Source organism: Octodon degus, unplaced genomic scaffold, assembly GCF_000260255.1.
Source record: "Octodon degus isolate 3935 unplaced genomic scaffold, OctDeg1.0 scaffold00005, whole genome shotgun sequence".
NCBI lineage: Eukaryota > Metazoa > Chordata > Mammalia > Rodentia > Octodontidae > Octodon > Octodon degus.
Genome location: NW_004524581.1, coordinates 31,490,954 through 31,499,026, shown reverse-complemented (window position 1 = coordinate 31,499,026; position 8,073 = coordinate 31,490,954). Strand labels below are relative to the sequence as shown.

At 45.1% G+C, this 8,073-nt stretch overlaps 1 pseudogene; it reads right to left on the bottom strand.

Annotated features, from left to right (window-relative positions):
* Nucleotides 1–1,406: 1,406 nt before the first annotated feature.
* On the bottom strand, nucleotides 1,407–2,294 carry LOC101591702 (annotated as a pseudogene).
* Nucleotides 2,295–8,073: the final 5,779 nt, after the last annotated feature.

Genomic DNA, 8,073 nt, shown 5'->3' with positions numbered 1-8,073 from the left:
GAAGAAGAAGAAGAAGAGGAAGAGGAAGAGGAAGAGGAAGAGGAAGAGGAAGAGGAAGAGGAAGAGGAAGAGGAAGAGGAAGAAGAAGAAGAAGAAGAAGAAGAAGAAGAAGAAGAAGAAGAAGAAGAAGAAGAAGAAGAAACACTGAAAAATGGTCACCGTGCTATGGGGCAACACGATCAGACCTTGGCGTTGTCTCCATCGCAGAGTCGAAGCCCGTCCACCATTCCTTCTCACGCTTCCACCAACCAACCTCTAATTCTGACGGCGCAGGGCCCGTGGAAATGGGCTCTTTCGAGGCAAGTTACACGCCTGAACACTGCGGAGCTGGGCAGGCGGATCCTGAGACAATGTCCCAGGTGACACTCAATGATCCAGCACCATTTTGCCATCTCTCTAATTTGGCACATTTCCCCACCCAATCACGTCCTCAAAGTACAGAGTGGAGCACGCGAGGGCCTCAGAGCCAGTCCCGTCCAGCCTCATTAACGCGACAGTCTCTCGTACTCGGCCCCTTTTGGGATCCACATGTGAAGACGTCCCTGTTACACGGCTGCCAAGCCGAGGTCTCGCCGCAGTAGGACTAGAGAGTCCACGTCTGTCTAGAAGGAGTCCGCCTGGAGCGACCTGGTTGCAATCGCTTCTGTCGTAACCAAGATTTTTATTTCTTCGAGGCTGGGGATGGAATCCAGGGAACCGTGCCTGCTGAGCGGGATTGCTGCACAGCTCCCCTCTGGTCCCCGGGCTCTCTATCTGCCACTCGTCAGCTTGATTATTCCGAAAACTCTCTCTGACTTGCAGGATGTTGCTTGCAGTCTCTATTTACGCAGGAAATCCTATTTTCCATGAGACACACGCCCAGCCCACCAATAATCCTCGCCGGTTGGAAGCAACCCCCTCTGCTGCTGTCAGGGGGGCCCCCCCGGGTCCTGGGCGACTTTGCAAGCCTTGTGTCCACGTGTAAACTACAATTCTCTTGCATAATTTAATGCCCCAATAAATGAATTTTTCTTTGAAATATGGCATTGCTGTGTCTCTGGAAGGCGTGGCAGCACAAGCGTGGCGCGCAGAACTTACCCGTGCACGGGGCGCCGCAGGCCACATGAGTGCCTTCCACAAAGCCTATAAGTGCTTTTTCTGTTGCTTGCCAAACTTTTAATATTTGAGGGATAATAAAGAGCACAGAAGCCCAAGATGTATGAACTTTGCTGGAGTCAACACCCAAGATGGTTTTTCTCTGGAAAACATTACACCGGTTTCTTTGAGAAAAAAAATACCTGTTCGTTCCTGTGCTTCGGTTTATTTCTTAGACTCTTCTAACAAGAGCTTGACACAGAAGCAGTTGCTTCATGAATACGTTTGTTGGTCTTTATCTGAAAAACCTTCATAGAATTTTGGTTTAACTCTCAGCAGCCGGCTCCTGAGCTCTGAGCACCTCTTGCCTTCTTTTGAGCTACCCGATCTTTCTTCTGGGCAAGGGACATTTTGGGACGGTTCCACCTCTTCTTTTTAACTTCTCTCTTCGGCTTCTTTTCATAGACTGGATTCTCTTGTACAGCAGCATGAGCTTTCTCATACATCTCCTCCATCATGTCTGGAGTTACATTGTTCTTTATGTACTGAGAGAACTGTTTCTTGTAGGCATCTTCATCTTCTTCCATTGGGTAGCACATATAGCCTGCGACATTCTGCCCCATGATGTGCTTCCGATGTACTTCTGCGCTGAACTCCTTGCTTTCAGAGTCATAACCAGGGAATCGTCTGGTACAGTGAGGGACAGACAAGCCTCCATCCACAGCACCCTTTAGGGCTCCAAAAACTTCATTGCCAGTTGTAGTTCTGGCGAGGCCTGCATCCAGGTAGCAGGTGGAGGCGCCAGGTCTGCCGTCAGTGCTTTCCACATTGTGTTCATCCCCAGTCACCTCCACCCGGCCTTCATAGAGCTTATCCACGCCAAACCTACCGAGAAGCCTGCGGGCCAGCAGCAGGCCAGTGCAACACGCTGCAGCGTAATTTGTTAGGCCAACTTTCACGCCGTATTTTGGTAGTTCACAAGCATATGCTGCGCAGACTGTCATATCCCCTTCAATACGGGCATAAGCAATCTGACAAAGGATAGCTCTGTTAGTTACACGAACTATCATCCTGTATTTAGGCGTGTTGTACTTATTTTTGTCCTGTATTACCAAGGGTTTCCTAGCATAGTAATAAGTCTTGCCCTCTTGTCGTCTTCTAAATTTCACTTGGCATCTCTTAAAGTAGGCCTTATTCTTGACAACCTTAACAAAACTCATCCTGTGTAACATAGACCCACGTCCGCGGCCCTACACAGACCTGCAGGCCCAGCAGCACTGATACAGGGAGAAAAACTGATCTCAGGTGGATGACCTACAAATGATATGGGGAACCTCCAAACGACATAGAGAAAAATGATCACCCAACCTGACCTGCACAAGTTCATGTTCTCTAAAACCAAAGAATGAAGTTTAGGAACAAACAAAGGTTACAAGCAGAATATATTTATTGGGAGAAAGAAAGCTCCTGTCCAAGAGAGAGACAAGAAGGGCACCTGAGTGGGTAGTTCCCCGGGAAGCTGTCTCTTCCAGGGACTTTCGTAGTGTAAAACCATGTGGGGCAAAGGTAGAGAAAACGGGAACTCGCTTAGGTGGATGTGGGGTGGGACAAAACTATGATCACCCAATGGGATTACAAGCACCATTGCTCAGGTAAAACTGATTAAGCTCAAGACCAAATGGGGAAGCGAGTCATGTAGTAAAAGGGCAAGAATGTAGAACAGGATTTTATCAGGTAGCCATCCGGTAGTTGTCGGATTAATGATTCTTCTGGCTCCCTCAGGGTGATGATCAATCTTGGATGCCAATCTTTAGGGAGGTCAGCATTTGTTTATCTCTGGTCTTTAGGTCTGGCCCAGGGTGGGAGCATCTGTCCCTCCCACCATAGTTACAAGATATCTTGTCTCCTGTGTTATCTCCTTTGAGGACCCGGCCCTGTCTGACTGCCTATAATATTTCTATCTAACTCGGCTGCCTACAGCAGCACCACATGGGGGACAAGCACAAAGCCTATCATTAATGCATCTCTAACTTATCTTCCCCTTAGCAAAATCCCCAGAATGCCACTAGGGCTACTCTAGGGCCATCAGATGCAAGGGGAAGTAGGGCAGAGGGGAGTCAGAAGGGAAGACCGTGCAGCCTTACCAACGATCCCTAAAATACTTTTTGAATATGTTATAAAATCATGAGGCTTTGTGAACACACTGCTGGCGTCCCTCTCAGGCGTGGGCAACTTGGAGTTCCTTAGCAGCACCATGCCTGCGCCTGCGGCATTGGGGTGCTGTGGCTGTGGAGGGCCAGCAGCCGGACAGTTCCCTCCAGCCCTCCTCACTTGATTTCTTCAGGGTCCCCTTCTTAGGCATAGCCCCACAGCGAGACAAGGTGAGGTGCCTCGCCCTACCCTCAACTTCCTCTGAGTGGTGGATTTCATTGTATGCACCCGTTATTTAGGTCATTTTTGCCGGCCAAATAGCTCAGCAGATTAAAGCTCCTGCAAGCAGGTGCAGAGGCCTGGGGTTTGATCCCTGGGCCTGCCGTGCCAGCCCTGCCCCCAGGGCTCACTGAGATGGCAACTGAGACTGGGCATGGTGGCACGCGCCTGTAATCCCAAATCTTGGGAGGCTGTAAGCAGGAGGATCACTATGGGTGATCTAGTAGTGAGACCCTGAACACCCTGTAGACCCTACCCTAAAATACAGAAAAAAACAAAAAACTTCTAGATCATTTTCAATCCACATAAGCACACCAAGCTGCCAAGAATACCCTTGTTCAGATCTCTCTTAGCACGTAGAGAATGCATCCATAAGATAAATTCTGAGAAGTATGTTTCTTGGTCGCAGGATGTCTGCTTAAAATTTTGATGAATATTGTCAACCGTTGTCCTTGGAGCTGGGGGAACTTGGGGGGCAAGACTCTGGGTTAGCAAACATTACTGATTCCTGCCACTTTGTAGGTTAAAAAATGGTACCTTGCTAGAGTTTTAACTTGCATTTCTGTTATAAAGATAAAATGAAACATCTTTTCATATTTCGAGAATCATTTCTGTTACAGTTTCTTTTTGGTGAACATTTATATTCTTCGTCCATCTTTCTGTTGGGTTGGCTATCTTCTTATTCCCTTGTAAGGGCCACCTAATAGTCACAAGATGAGGCTGTTGCCTTTTTTTTTTAAGGATTTTTTTTTTTCTCCAAATGCCTAAAGGGCAGGTTTGGCTGGCTGGAGTCGTGGGGACTGATCCACAGCAACCTGAGCCTGACTTCTTTGTGGAAGCAGCCACTTAAAGAGCTGAGCCAGGGCCAGGCACCCCCCCCCCCCCGCCTTTGACATACTTGGTAAATATGTTTTCCAAGCTTCTAACCTGTTTGTTCACGGTGTTTATTATGTTCTTATTTCTCTGGGGAAAAGTCTGTATTTCTGTAACTGAATTTATTAAATAATTTTAAAATAAAAAAGATTTGCTAGTATCATCATGGTTCTGGATTTGTAAGTGGAAAGATTCCTGGGTGATTCAACACCACTACATCGCCACAAAAACAGAAAGCAACTCCTAAGAGCCACTTTGCATGACATTTGCAGAAAGTCAGATTCTCTGGCGCTCCATCCCATATTCTGTCAGTGATGCTGCCCACAAGAATGTTTGTTTGCTTGTCCATGTACGCAGGTCAGGAAAAGAAAAACTTGACTCAGTGCCCAATAGTTCAGACTTCCTTAACCTGAACATTTTCCAGAAGGCATTTGTCATTTTAGGGCACGGTCTACAGGGTGTTCAGGGTCTCACTACTAGATCGGACTCGTAGTGATCTGCCTGTTTACAGCCTGCCGAGAGCTGGATTACCGGCGCGCGCCACCACGCCCAGTCTCAACTGCCAGCTCAGCCCAATCCGGGGGCGGGGCGCCATGGCCCGAGATGGAACCCCCGCCGCTGAGCCCCCTTGCAGGCTCTTTAATCTGCGGAGCTATTTGGCCGGTCCCAAAAAGTGTTTGTCAGAATCCCAATTAATCATATCATAACTTTCCCTAATTTCTCTGAAATGTTTAGACGTTGTCGTCTTTACTAAGGATATTTCTTCCTAAAAACAATTTCCACCAGAAATAAAAACGCCATTCGAAGAATATTTGGCTTCAGGTTCCACAAGCACAGGCTAAAGTTGAGAGGCGTAGACAGATAAAGCAGGAAGAAAACAAAACGGCGCTCTCGTGTCCTCAGCAGGAAATCGTAATCTCGTCATTTCATTAGCATCTACAATAAACCACTATGATTAAACGTTCATCAACAGTTTCACCCAGTCCTATTTCTTGTTCCATATACTGTCACTAAAATATATTTTATCTGGAAAAAAATAATCCAGAAAGGTTGATCGCCTATTATTTTGTCAGATTTTTCCACATTGTGGGTTTGCTATGCAAGATCGCCCTTTTCACAATATAAAATATTCTAAAATTTGTAAAATATGCCCACACACCTATTTGCTATGGCGTCTTCCTCAGTGAAAGAGAAAGCCTTTGGCGCCACCTAGGGATCAAGTGGGTAATGACCACCTGGCAAGATGCAGCCTGCAGAAAGACGACTTTGACCATTTTTGTACCCTAAATTTAGAATTTAGAATATACGTTTAAGAAGCACAGTAAACACACAGACACAGACGCGCCACACACACACACACACACACACACACACACACACACACACACACACACCCCAGAGGAAACTGGTCACTTGCTTAAAATAAGTGCACAGGTACATGAATGGGACCAACCGTTAGACCTTTTGCTATCTCAGTAACTGAAGTGATGAAACACTTTTAAATAAGGAGCAGTTATCAGAAACCTTCCATCTGTCCGGATAAAAGGCTGTTGGTTTTGTTTAAAGCAACGTAACCATATAATGCAAGATATTAAGTGAAAGAGTTCTGTAAGAATCACCTGGAACTGGCCAGTTTACACTAAGGGAAAAAACTCCTTTTTCCATTTCTATTTCTTTCTTTTTTTCTTTCTTTCTCTCTTTCCTTATTTATTTTCTACAGAGTCTCGCAATGCAGCTTGGATCCTCCTGTTTTCAGCCTCCCCAGTGCTGGGATTACAGGCGCGTGCCCCCATGTCTGGTCTTGGTGGCCCGCTCAGCTGGCCCAAGGGTGGGGCTGGCGCTGGTATGTGGTGCCAGGGATTGAACCCCGATCCCTGTACTTGCCTAAGCAGGCACTTAGTCCGCTGAGCTATCTTGCCGGCCCTCTTTTTTTTTTTATTAATGTGTTTTATGCTAATTTCTTTTGTTTTTTTACAGAAAATAGTTTTAAAATTGCATCAGAAATGATACAGAATTTCACTAAACAAAATAATAAGAATTCAACAATAGTTGTATGGCATAATGTCTTCAAGTTAGTTGTTCAGATTACCAGATATAAGCATGCAAAATTGGAAATATATATATGAATTGACCAAGCTATCCTGTGTATGGACCTAAATATACCTTTTTCCCTTCCTTCTTAATTTTTATGTCCTTCTCATCCCAGTTTTTCTTTTCCTTTCCTTTCAGCAGATTCCTTCCCTTTCACAGTTTCTATTGTAACCTTCAGATTTTATTTCCTCTTTCAGGTTCTTAAAAAAGAGGGCGATTCCAAGCATGGTGGTGCACTCAGAGGCCGAAGCAGGAGGCTGGCGGTGAGCTGGAGAACAGGCTTACCACAGAGTGAGAGCCTGTCTGGAAAAAAAAAAGAGAGAGAGAAGACAAAATTAAGTTTTAAATTTTTGAAGAGAATGTAACTAAGCCAAATGCTCTCAGCACTTTTTTTTTTTTTTTTTTTTTTTTTTGGCGGAACCAGGGATTGAACTCAGGCCCTTGTGCTTGCCAGGGAAGTGCTTACTCCACTGAGCCATCTCCCCCGCCCCTCTCCAGAACGTTCTCAAATTCATAATACCTAATAGCTTCTTGTGGGCCTCTCCTGCAATCATTTAATTGGATTAAACACCCAGGTTTACAGTTAGGTTTGCTTCCCACAAATTGACAATTCTCTACTAAAGAGGAGAATTTCAAGTTGTCAGCAAGCCCATCATTTAAAATAAGTTTTATTCTAGCTCCCTGTGGTTTAGAAAATATAATTCTGCAGACATTTGAGTTATTAAGCAAAATTGGTAAGACAAACTTTATTCATTCCTATTTATTTATATGCACAAAATTTCCGTGTGTTAACAAAAGGAAAATTCAAATCATGAGTTTCTTTTACATGAGTGAATTGTAGCTACTCTTACTGCTATTTATTTATTACTATATTGTTATTATTTTGTATTCTAGGGAAGGGTGTACAAGGGTCTCACTACTAGATCAGACTCGTAGTGATCCGCCTGTTTACAGCCTCCCAAGAGCTGGGATTACAGGCGCGCGCCACCACGCCCAGTCTCAACTGCCATCCCAGCATGCCCCGGGGTGGGGCCAGCTCGGCAGGCCCGCGGATGGAACCCCCCGCCCCTGCTCCTGCTTGCAGTTGCTTTAATCCACTGAGCTATTTGGCTGGCCCTTCTTACTGCTATTCAGAAAGCATAATTATCTGAGATGATGGATATGTTCATTTGCTTCACTATAATAGTCATTTCTCACTCTTTACATCCCATATCATCATATTGTATACCTTAAGTATGTAGAACAAAATTGTTTTAAGAAATATATAAATAAAATTATTACACTAATTCTACAAGTGTTAGTCATCCACAGATGCATGGAATTAATTGGGGAAACTCCAACATATCTCCATTGTTGATATATTTTTATTTTTTAAAAATTTAATTAATTAATTTTGTTGAGAGCGCAAGCCTGGTGAGTGAGTGAGAGTACCTGGGGCCACCGGATCCTGAATAGACCCAGAGCGCAGGCCAGCGTAGATCCCTTCAGCAGAACTCTCTCCAAAGAGGCTAGAGGCAAGACCCACCCAGCTGATTCAGGAGCAGAACATCTTGCCAGAGTGACACAAAGGGTTCAACTCTAACGGCTGCAGCAGAAAGAAGTGGA